Below are 12,857 nucleotides of genomic sequence, written 5' to 3' on the forward strand. Positions count from 1 at the left end.
TAAATAAAAAATTGGTATTTTGTGATAACTTTGTCTAATTGGTTTGTATGTCAGTAGTACTTATGTAGGATACAAATAAAATTAATCATATCAAAATTATGAAATCTAATTTATATTTAGTACAAATAAAAATAATTACAGTAGTGTACTGATTAGCTTCGTTTTTACAGTAATGCACTGTATTACACAATTACAGTACCATGTACTGTAAAACTAAAACATGGTTTGGTACTGTAACTCTTAATTACAGTAACTTACTGGCAACAGTGTTGCCATTAAGTTACTGTAAAAAACCCTTGAAAAGTCTAACAGTATACGTTCCTGCTGGATCCTGCAGCCTAACTGGCAACCTCGAGTCAGGGGGGAGTAGAAGGGGATACACCGCTCTACAGTAATTTGAAAGTGATTGCAGTACCAGTTTTGGCCACAATCTTACATACGGTTCCTTTAACATGTCAAATGTTTACCCCATGGTAAAACTAGGTTTGTTTAACCATAAGAATAGAATAGAATAATAGACAAATTTCAACACACATCAGATTCATTTAAATGCTCATTTTTTATTGATACAGTTATATACATCTTCAAATAAAATATAGGACTGTTAAATATCTGATGGTGCTGATATATGAAACCGTATAAAAGAGTAGGCCTATCTTCTAAAATTAAACCTTATTTTAAAAAATATTTTCCTTCTATCAGGACATAGTAGAGATTATTAAGATGCTGTGATGACGAACCTTTGTGATGACGTCATCACCAGAGTGCCATTTCGGTACGCCTCAGTGAGTGTTAAATGTTGTTACAATTAGTCTGTCTAGTATATTGTTTAAGCGCTTTGTTTACATGTCATTACATCATCCCAAGTACACTCAGCTATTGACGCCAGCAACTTCACAAGGACTACATTCAGTAACATCATATAAGTTACATTTCTTTGACTGTTACGGTTAGCACTTGAAGTGTAATAATCACAAGGAGGCAGTCTAGTGGTTTTTACAGACTGTTTATTTGTCATTTAAATTATGCAGTTCTATGGGATTGTATTGTGCTTACTCTGCTTGTTCCGGTAGCGCGCGTAACCCGGAACGCGCTTATAATAGCAGCGGTCCTACCATTTTGTATAACTAGGGGGGTAACATATGTGGGGAGTGTGATGTTTGTTTTGTTTAACGTATGTTTATTATGTTAACAGTTACTTTGCCTAAAACTGCACTCACTGTATTTATTGTGCTGTGGAAAATAGGTTGTTGTTTTAATGTCATTAATGTAATTGGAATTGTTAGAATAAGGCTACCCTGCGCCAATGGTTTTTCCCATTTCCGTTTGGCGGGAAGATTCCTTATTTAACCAGAGCGTTCCTGTGATTAAGGAGGGTTGGTGGTTTTCTCTGTTACTAGAGCACAGTAGAATGTGAGTCCTACTGGAGATGGAATTGGAATTGGAATACACTGCTGCTTTAATGTATATGTAATGAGTGATTATAATCAAGGTATTAATCAATATTTTTCCTTCTAAATATCAAATGAGTTGAATGACTTCTCTGGAGATTTTACTTTGTTATTGAAGTTACCAGTGTGATTACTGAAATGTTCTTTTCAAGTATTCTCTAATGTCTGTATTTGATATCTGAATGCAGTAACAGTGCTTGCTTATTTATCCCAGCTTCCAGAAATGAAATAGGAACTTGTTTTGTGTTTGAGAAAGGTCTTCAATGTGTTTAAACATATAGGGGTCATTGAAGCCAAAAGTTTAAGGGACCATTTCTTTGTTAAAGCCTTACTTTCCAGTTACACTTACTTTAAGTGTAGTTCTCCTTGAGAGAAAGAATTCATTATCTTGATGTTTTGAGAGGACTCTCCTATTTATAGTTAGAGTCTGGCCGAATCCAACCTTGGAAAAGCTGTGTGTCGGTGTGTGTGTTAGTCTTCTTGGTTACAGGTTAAGGAACCACTGGCATTATTGGAGATTGACCAAGTTGTTGTTCGGGACATGCTGGCACCCAGCAACCCAAATCTGCAACCTGGAAGGTCACGACTGCAAGGACCATCCATTGGCCCAACGACGGAATCCAACGGCCTGGCGAAGGTTTAATGCGTGTATGTCTTTTCAGCGCTCCAGTGAAGTTCACTTAATTTATTGGAATTTAGGTTTAGTATTACTTTAGCTCTATGCGTAATCTGACTCCAATTTCAAATGATAATCAAATTTAGATCGTGTTTCTGATTAGAAAATAATCATAAATATTGATTATGAATTAATTTAGATCTTTGATTATTCTGGGCATCTCATAATTTCAATATTCGTTCATTACGGACCTAATGTCACTTTGAGACGTCACGTCGCGAATGTGCACTCACGATCACAAACTAGCCAGTCCTGAAATAGTCAGAGGGTGCAGTGCAATTATTTTACCCTAAGCGGCCGCTCACTACTGACCCATAGGTGTAATTTTGTATAATAGTTGCAGCGTACAACATGCTAAGTCAGGGAATAGTCAAAAATCAGAAGGTCTTCCTAAGATGTGTCCCATGGTCCATTCAAAGTGCCTTCAGTTTGATCGATCCTGGACAAAGATTTGCGGAAACACCAGACTGCACTTTAATCTACTAAAATGAATGATTTCTGAAACTTCAGAATAAATCAAGATGTGACATTTATTTGTCAGGTAAAAATGTATCAGGCCAATTACAGAAGTAAATGATTAAAAGCCAATTCAGAGAAATACATGACATAATTTACTCAAAGATGACTCTAAAAGTAAGTAATGTTCCCTGTCAAGGGAACTCGACTGCGTCAATGACACTTTGGGGACGCTCCCTTAGCGTAGCGGCTCTGAAGTATGAATGAAAACTAATCCAATCCTATTGGCGTTGCGTCGTGACGAAATGAGTGATGGCATAGGCGGAAGCTAGATAAGGACGCCGGCACAGCATAGAGTTAGCTTTTTGCTCTTCAGCAAGCGCTTCTCTGTTGTGTGTGAAAACTAAAAAGAGAAAAGAGAAAGTGTGTGAAATGGCTAGTGAGCAGTTTAAGTTGTGTGTTCCTCCCTGCCCACGCTACATCACAGGCGGGGATACTCATGATTTATGTGTGCTATGCTTGGGAATGCAGCACGCCCAAGCAGCCCTCGAGGGGGCTGCTTGCGGCCACTGTGAGAGTTTATCTATCAGAGTGCTGCGCTCTCGGCGGGCTATATTTGATGAAGCCGGCCAACCTCGCGCTCCCCGTGGTTCTGGTCCCGCGGCCGCTGAGGCGGCGCGGCGGCTCAGATCGTGGGGCTCGCAGAGGGAGCTAGCAGACGCGACCGGGACTGCTTTTGCACTTTCCCGGTCCTCGTCTGGTAGCTCGGATTCCCTTCCTCCCCGTGCGGAAGCCCGCCCCGCGGCTTCTCCCGCTCGCGCTGATGATCCAGTGCTGCAGCTCTCTGATTCCGAGGAATTAGATGTGCTCAGCATCGCGGAAGGGGAAGTCCTTGAACAGCCCACACACACTGTGCAAACCTTATCTGCACCAGTTAAATATGAGGAGCTTTTAGAGGTTATTACACGTGCTGTAGAAAAATGTAATATTAACTGGCCTCAAGAGAGGCAGGAAGCGCGTCCTTCAAGCAAACTGGATGAGCTCTTTTTATAGCACCGACCTCAGCCTCCACGCAGGGCTTTGCGATTTTTCCCAGACTTACACAATGAGTTGTGTAAGTCATGGAACAGGCCGTTTTCTGCTCGCCTGTCTAATCCCCAAATATTGGATTACAGCAACATCGTGGGGGTTAAGGAAATTGATATGGGGTGTTACCGCGGGTCGAGGAATCTTTGGCCAGTTATCTGTCTCCTGACGCGGTGTCATCTCTCAAAGCCCCGTCGTTGCCTTCTAAGCCCTGTCGCACGACATCTGGCTTAGTAGGCAGGGCGTATATGGCAGCGGGTCGGGCTGGTGCGAGCCTGCACACCATGGCTATTTTGCAGGCCTACCAGGCTGACCTGCTACAGGACATTGATGAGGGCGAGGGCCCGACACCTGAGGATATCGCGGAGCTGCGCAGAGCCACAGATTTGTCTCTCCGCATTACCAAGGAGATGGCCCGTGCTATTGGGCGCTCCATGGCAGCTTTGGTAACTGCGGAGAGGCATCTGTGGCTCAATCTTTCCGGTATAAAAGAGAAAGATAGGGCTTTTCTTTTGGATGCCCCTGTTTTGGCCACTGGTCTGTTTGGCGACGCGGTCAATTTGGTCGTTGACAGATTTCAGGAAGCCAAGAAACAGAGCGCAGCTTTTAAGCAGTACATCCCTCGCCGCTTGAGGTCCAGGAGGGCGGCTTCTGGGAGAAGTGACCAGCCTCAGCCATCTGCTGGTCAAAGAGAGAGTGTCGCTTCTAGAGCTCCCCCTCGAAGAGCTTGGGACTCTGGACGGCGCTCTTACCCGCAGCCTCCTGAGAGGGCAGATTTAAGAACTGTCCTTCAGGCTAAGAAGGCTAAGGGAAAGAGGTCCTAATGTCAGTGGGACCTCTGAGGGCCGCCCCCCACGAGAGAGAGCGATCGAGGTCCTCTCTCCCGTTGGGCCCTCAAGAAACTGGTGTCAGTATCCCGCCGCCTTTGGCGCACACTGCTCTGTCCACCCCACAGGCTTGTGGTCAGGCAGCGTTCGCGTCCGAACAACGAGAGTCGTTTTCGACCACTCCCTGCCGGTCCTCCGCTTCAGGGAATCGTCAAGGGCCCGAGGGGCTGGTTCTAAATAGATCTAAGACCCTTGGTGAATTTTGCCGAGGCATGGCGAAGCCTCTCCAATATATCACCTTGGGTCCTGCATTCTGTAGAAAAGGGGTACAGACTGCAGTTCCACGTGCGCCCACCCAAGTTCAACTGGGTGCTCTGGACTGCAGTGGACCCAGAGCAGGGTCTAGTGTTAGAACAAGAAGTTCACTCGCTGCTGGCAAAAGAGGCCATAGAGTATGTTCCTCCACCAGACAGGGAGTCCGGGTTCTACAGCCGGTACTTCATAGTTCCAAAGAAGGATGGAGGGTTGCGTCCTATTTTAGATCTAAGGCACCTGAATCGGTCTCTGAGGAGGTTCAGATTCAGGATGCTCACCATTCCCACTATCGTGAATCAAATCAGATCCGAGGACTGGTTTGTCACGATAGATCTGAAGGACGCATACTTCCACGTCTCCATCCTTCCCTCTCACAGGAAGTTTCTGAGGTTCGCTTTTGGGGACAAGGCGTACCAGTATCGGGTTCTTCCATTCGGCCTAGCTCTCTCCCCTCGCACATTCACCAAGTGCATGGATGCAGCTCTGGCCCCACTGAGGCTCCAGGGCATCCGTGTGCTAAACTACATCGATGTACATCGATGACTGGCTCATTTTGGCCCAGTCTCGAGATATGGCGGTTCGGCATCAAGATGTCGTCCTTGGCCACATTCAAAGCTTGGGGTTGAGACTCAACACGAAAAAGAGCGTGTTAGCACCAGCCCAGAGAACTACGTTCCTGGGAGTGGTGTGGGACTCGGTTATGATGTGGGCACAGTTGTCTCCTGCACGAATCGAGGCCATCCTGGCCACAATGACTGGGATAAAGCTAGGCCAAGCCATCACTTTGAAACATTTTCAAAGAGTGTTAGGGCTCATGGCAGCAGCGTCCACCGTGATTCCCTTTGGCCTGCTGCACATGAGGGCCCTACAGTGGTGGTTGAAAACCAAGGGGTTTTCTCCTAGGGGAAATCCATTCCGCATGATAAGGGTTACGCGCAAATGCCTTCGTTCCCTATCAATGTGGAAGAAACCTTGGTTTCTGTCCCAAGGGCGTGTGTTGGGAGCGGCATGTCACCGGAGGGCCGTTTCGACAGACTGGGAGTGGTGTGGGACTCGGTTATGATGTGGGCACAGTTGTCTCCTGCACGAATCGAGGCCATCCCGGCCACAATGACCGGGATAATGCCCACTCCCACTCCCACTCTCACGGGCTGGGGCGCGGTCATGGTCGGCCGCTTTACAAGAGGTCTGCGGCAGAACCAACATTCCTCCTGGCACATAAATTGCCTAGAGATGTTGGCGGTCTTCCGGGCTCTGAGGAGCTTTCTCCCAGACTTCAAAGGTCACCACATTGTTGTGAGAACGGACAATACGTCAGTGGTGTCCTTTTTAAACCATCAGGGGGGTATGAGATTGCGCCCTCTATGCAGACAGGCGCATCAGATTCTCCTCTGGTCCCAAGGGAAACTGTTGTCTCTCAGAGCAATGTATGTCCCAGGAGACCAGAACCTAGGAGCAGACATCCTGTCTAGGCAGGGGCTGAGGCCCGGGGGTTGGATGCCATGGTGCAGACGTGGCCAAGGCTACGTCTGTACGCCTTTCCCCCGATCGCTCTGCTCCTGGGAGTTCTAGAAAGGGTCCGTCGCGACGGGGTCAGTCTACTGCTGATAGCCCCGTTGTGGCCGGCCCGAGTATGGTTCTCAGACACTATATCACTCCTGGACGGCCCTCCATGGGAGATTCCCATCAGGAGGGACCTGCTGACACAGGCAGAGGGCTCAATATTTCACCCTCGCCCAGAGCTGTGGAAACTTTGGGTCTGGCCACTGAGGGGGTGCAGTACTTAGAGGCTGGTCTGTCAGCAGGTGTGGTTGAGACCATACTCAGCTCTTGAGCTCCCTCCACGAGGAAATTGTACGGCCTAAAGTGGAATGTCTTCACCACATGGTGTAGACAACGTGAAGTGGATCCAGTTAACTGCCCAGTGGCTTCAGTGCTGGAGTTCCTGCTATTGCGGCTTTCCATGCTCCTCTGGGTGATGGGCTGCTGGGAAGACAACAGCTGGTCGTACGTTTCCTCCATGGGGCTCGGAGGATGAGACCTGCGGCTCGTACCAGGGTTCCCACCTGGGACCTGGCAGTGGTTCTCGAAGGGCTGGTCGAGGCCCCCTTCGAACCTCTGGAGTCGGCTGAGGCCAAGAACCTGTCCTTGAAGGTGGCTTTCCTGTTGGCCATTACCTCTCTGAGGAGGGTAGGAGATCTTCAGGCGCTTTCTCTATCTCAAGGGTGCCTGGAGTTTGCTCCAGACGACATCAGAGCCATCCTTCATAAGGCCGAGCTATCTACCTAAGGTTCCATCCAATGTGGCTCGGCCCGTGGTTCTGCAGGCTTTCCATCCTCCACCTCATGAGACGGCGGTCGAAGAGAGACTTCATCGGCTCTGTCCCGTCAGAGCTCTCAAAATCTATATTCAGAGGTCCTCTTTGTGGCGGAAGTCGGACCAGTTGCTGGTGTGTTTCGGGTCGCCCAAGAAGGGGCTTCCTGCCTCCAAGCCCACCATCAGTAACTGGATCGTTCAGGCTATATATTCGGCCTACCAGGTGCGCAATCTGCCTTCACCTCTGGCCGTGAGGGCTCATTCTACCAGAGGCATGGCGTCCTCTAGAGCCCTCCTTTCTGGGGCTCCCATCCAAGACGTCTGCGATGCAGCAGGATGGGCTACCCCGCATACCTTTATTAGGTTTAATAGTTTGGACCTTCCCTCGACACCTGGCACCCTTGTGCTCTCGTCCTAAGTGTGCCTGTATTCAGCTTCACACTGGGACAGGCAGGGCTCATTGTGGCATAGTGGGTATTCGTTCCCCAAAGTGTCATTGACGCAGTCGAGTTCCCTTGACAGGGAAGGTCTCGGGTTACGTATGTAACCCTTGTTCCCTTAGAGGGAACGAGACTGCGTCCCTTCGCCACGCCTCCCCCTGCCTGGGAGTGCTTGCTTCATCGCGAAGCTAACTCTATGCTAATACTGCTGCGCAGCAGGTCAGTTTAGGGAAGCAAGTAAGTTAGAGTAAGAGACTCGGCCAGTTGTCGACGGAAGACGCAGAGAGCTAGAGTATAAAGGTTATTAAGTGTCGATTTGAAGACGCCAGATTTATTTATGAAGTGTCCATTTGCAGACGCTAGATATTCAGGTTTAGGTAAAAAATCCACTACAGATCTTTGTTACTGTAAGCGGGGCGTCCTACGAACTCCTGTGTGAGTCTTGAAGCTGACTTCTGCTGATGAAACTGCAAACTATCTTCAGTAAAACTTTTCTTACATTTTTTATAATTCTGACTCTGGGTCTTCTTTCGAACATCTGGTCTTTGGGTCCTAAACTGTTAACCCCTAACAAGTCATACAGGTCAGCATCAGCTTTCTTCTGCTTTAGGAATTCCAACAGCAAGACTGATCGGAGGAACAGGAAGTTCAAGGAAGAGGAACATTCTCTGTCAAATCAGTGGCGGTCAGTATTTTAGAAATATATAATTAGAAATAATAACAAAGATATTAAACAATAATTAACCCTCTGGTGCTCCTCATTTGGGAGTATAACTTGTTATCTTCGCGGTCAGAAGTGACCGGACACGGTAAAAAAAAAAATTTAAAAATTTATTTTTAATGATATGTTTCATATTCTCAATGTTTATCCATAAAAATAAACATTGGGAATTTTATATCCAAATGCATAATGGTGAGCATTAATAGTAGACATTAATGACTGTTAATTGTTCTGACAGTACTGAGAGTAATCATAAATATATCAGGGAGTAACTGTGTGCATTCTTTTGGTGCCACCATTTAATCAAATTTAATTTAATGGTTTGTTTGCATATGCCTTTTTGGAAGAAAAAACTAAAGACATGTCACCTTTGTCAACTTGCACTTTGTCACAATGATACAAAACAAAATTATTTGAAATTATTTGATTTGAACGCACACATAAAATGACACCAAATACAAATTCAAGGCTTGAAGAGGAAAGAATTCACAACACGACTCTCAGGTTTATTTGTAAACTGTGGGATGTTGCTTTTACATGATTTCTGATGTGTGTTGAAATGTGTCTATTATTCTATTCTATTCTTATGGTTAAACAAACCTAGTTTTACCATGGTAAAACACAATTTCACAATTTGCAAGACCTACAAACTTTTCACCTGGAAAGCGTACCTTCTATGGGGGCATCCATTGATTAGCAGACCATCACCTCTGTTAGCATTCCATTGACTCCCATTCATTTTGGCGTCACTTTGACAGCGAATAACTTTACATCTGAGGCGTTTAAAGACTCCATTTGTCCATTGTTTATTTCTAAAGAAACACGACAATGTATAAAAGGCTCCATTACCTTGTATCTTACACTATTGCCCCGTAGAAGGAGGCTAACGATTGCGTCATAACAACACGACTCTGTCGCACAGTAGAGAAATTACTGTATACAGGAGGAGAAGCTCGCAGGCAGTCGGGGGGACGTGGAGGCATAAAGTCCGATAAAGTCAAGGGAGAAGCCCATAGAGAGTCATAAAGTTGCTCCTGCTCCTAGCTCATGGACACCTCCTACTCGCGCTCTCCGTCTCTGCAAGATTCGGAAGGGAATGATTCAGATTTCTCTTGGCACAGCTACTAGAAGACAGACAGGTTGCTCACGTCAAATCTACGTTGTCAAGCTCAGTTTGAGCCTGCGCAGTACGCTCAGCCATCAGGAAGTGAGTGCTTCTAATCAGCATCTAATTGACTTCACTTGTCTCCGTTGAAGTCTATTGCTGCGTTCGAAACCGCATACTTCCCTACTATATAGTAGGGGAAAAGCAGTAAGTGAGCGAAAAAGTATGTATGAATCCTTAGTATTCATAAAAGAGTTGGCGAGAATTACCTGGGTGACGTACTAATTCTCGCGAGATTCGGATATGAAAAGCCAGTCTATTGAAAATTGACCAGTGCATGAAAAAAACACATTTTTGCCTGTAGTGTCTTGCTTTAAAACAATACTTTTTTTTCAATGTAAATACTATTTTAATAGTCTTTTTCCATATCTATAAAGAACCTGACACCAGAGAGAAGTATCAGCAACCGGAGGAACAACACACTGTAACCCTCGCTCACTCTCTCCCTCCGTCTGTCCTCTCTGGTCTCAGATACACTTACTCCCACTAATCATCTCATCATCATCAGATACTAACAGTGCAACTTGTAGTAGACTGGGTTTCTCATGTTGTGAAGTGCTGTTATGTGATTGGTTCTTTGGGATCACGTGGTTAGGGGGAATCAGGAAGCTCGGAAGTGAGCTGCAGAGCAGTGAGTGTATCTGCTGATGTTCAGCTGTTTTTCAGTAAACGTTATTGAGTATTCAAACCACCGTCTACGCGTCTTGTTCTAAACCCAAGATATTACATTGGCGACGAGGATGGCGCTAATAGGACGAGTGGAAGAGTTCAAGGAGTCGCGGGAGGATTTCGCATCCTACTTGGAGAGATTTGAACTATGGCTATTGGCAAACGAAATAAAAGCAGAAAAACATGTCAGTGTATTTTTAGCGTGCATTGGACCAGAAACTTATGGACTGCTTAAGAATTTGGTCATACCAAAGAAGCCCGCAGAAATGACGTATGAAGAGTTGACTGACGCATTGAAATCACATTATCAGCCGAAGCCTTTGGTCATAGCGGAGAGATTCCGTTTTCAAAAACGTGATCAAAAAGAAGGAGAGTCAGTGACGGATTACATAGTGGCAATAAGACAATTGTCGAAGGATTGTGAATATGGAACACACTTAGATGACGCACTGAGAGATCGCCTGGTGAGTGGACTGTCCGCTGAGTCGATTCAAAGGAAATTACTGGCGGAAAGAGAGCTGACGTTTGCCCGAGCATGTGAGATAGCGTTGACAATGGAGATGGCGTCGAAGAATTCTCTTGAAATCTTGGGAAAAGTACAGGCTGCAGCTGTAAATCAAGTCTCTAAATCATATCTTGGAAGCAAAGGACAACGCCAGTTTAGACATGGAAATGAGAATCCAAAACTGAAAAATTATCAGGAAGGGGACAGCGAACAGAAATGCTACCGTTGTGGGGGAGGGGGACACTCACCTCAGTAATGCCGATTCAAAAATGAGAAATGTCATGCGTGCTCCAAGACAGGGCATATTTCCAGAGCATGTCGGAATAGGAGACAGACCGCCAAGGCCCAGTACGTGGAAACGGAGGATCACAATGTAGACAGTGAAGATGACCCATTAGGGGTCTTTACAGTTTACATGGCATCCAGTGGGGATGGAGGCATTAAAGTTAATGTGAAAGTGTGTGATGAGGACATTAGCATGCAGTTGGATACTGGTGCGGCAGTGTCCCTTGCATCTGAAGTGTTGCACCAAAATAAGTTTTCGCATTTACCCATTGAAAAGTCCAACATCAGATTAAAGGCATACTCAGGAGAAATAATCCCCCTTCTTGGCTATGTTCAGGCACCAGTGCAGTATGGGGACCAGAAAGCTACACTGCCGCTCATCATAGTGAAAGGTAACAGGCCTGCTCTGTTTGGCCGAAATTGGCTGGAGAAGCTGAAGCTGGACTGGAGGAATATTTTTACAGTCGAAAAAGGAACTAAACACAGCGACCCGGAATTACAAGCAGTGCTGCAGCGCCACGCGGTGGTGTTTTCGGAGAAGGTCAGTGCCATAGAGGAGTTTAGAGCAACAATAAGAATTCTTTTAAGATAAGAAAGCAGTCTTTTGCAAAGCCCGCCCTGTGCCATATTCATTGAAAGAGGCTGTGGAAAAAGAACTGGATAGGTTAGAAAAAGAGGGAATAGTTTCCAAAGTGGATCGTAGCAAATGGGGGGCCCCGATCGTAGTTGTACCGAAGGCCGATAAATCCATCCGCATCTGTGGGGATTACAAGGTTACAATAAATAACCAGCTGGAAGTAGAGACTTACCCTCTGCCCAACACTGAGGATTTATTTGCGACCTTAGCAGGAGGGAAGTGGTTTTCAAAGTTAGATCTCTCTCATACTTACCAGCAGTTGAAATTGGACAAAGACTCTGAAGAGTATTTAACCATTAATACTCACAGAGGACTGTACCGCTACCATCGTCTCAGCTATGGGGTTGCCAGCGCACCATCAATTTTCCAATCAGTGATGGATCAGATTCTTCAAGGGCAAGAAGGGGTGACTTGTTTCCTGGATGACATCTTGATCACAGCCGATACAAAAGCCCTGCACTTAAAAAGGCTGGATGCAGTGTTGAGCTCTCTTGCACGCTATGGCTTGAGAGCAAAGTTGGCCAAGTGCAGATTTCTACAGTCAAGTGTAGAGTATTTGGGGCATCGGATAGACCAGGAAGGCCTGCACCCCACTCAGCACAAAGTGGAGGCTATTGTAAATGCCCCAAAGCCCACAAATGTCTCTGAGTTGCGCGCTTATTTGGGGCTGTTGAACTATTATGGCCGCTTTCTGAGAAACTTGTCTAGTGTGCTACAGCCATTGCACACTCTGTTAAAAAAAGAGGAAAAATGGAGCTGGACACCTGCATGTGAGGAAGCCTTCAAGAAAGGTAAAGAGATGTTACTGAGCAGCACGGTTCTGGTACATTATGACACAGAGAAGCCATTGAGATTGGCATGTGACGCATCCCCGTACGGGGTGGGGGCAGTCATTTCTCATGTGATGGACAATGGTGATGAGAGACCAGTTGCGTTCGCCTCGCGCACTCTTACTGAGGCCGAGCAAAAGTATGCGCAAATCGAAAAAGAGGCGCTGGCGATCATTTACGGAGTGAAGAAATTTCACAAGTATCTATATTAGGCCGCTGTACGTGAGCTGTATCGTTCAGTTTCGTTCCACCAAGTGGGGCACTAATTTTTCTTTTGCTCAATATGTTCAACGTTAATAAAAGGTATCCAAGCAAAAAGTTCTCCACGCATTATCCTGCAGTTAATGAGAAATTGTAATTTATTGGCGCACTATATTGACTGCGTATTGAGACGTCTAAAACGGTTGAGCTCGATTTTCAACCAATCAGCATCGAGAATGTAAGTAGGTCACAGCCGAAATCAAGCCAATATCACTAC

At 46.0% G+C, this 12,857-nt stretch overlaps 2 protein-coding genes across 4 annotated transcripts in view; one reads left to right on the top strand and one right to left on the bottom strand.

Moving 5' to 3' along the window:
- LOC309511702 (E3 ubiquitin-protein ligase TRIM39-like) overlaps positions 1-12,857 on the top strand; it is a 208,088-nt gene that overhangs the window by 128,012 nt on the left and 67,219 nt on the right. The window lies entirely within an intron of this gene.
- LOC309511707 (uncharacterized protein) overlaps positions 1-12,857 on the bottom strand; it is a 169,225-nt gene that overhangs the window by 111,247 nt on the left and 45,121 nt on the right. The gene's annotated exons all lie outside the window — the stretch shown is intronic.

This window comes from Leuciscus leuciscus (assembly GCF_965113295.1).
Source record: "Leuciscus leuciscus genome assembly, chromosome: 12".
NCBI classification, from domain to species: domain Eukaryota; kingdom Metazoa; phylum Chordata; class Actinopteri; order Cypriniformes; family Leuciscidae; genus Leuciscus; species Leuciscus leuciscus.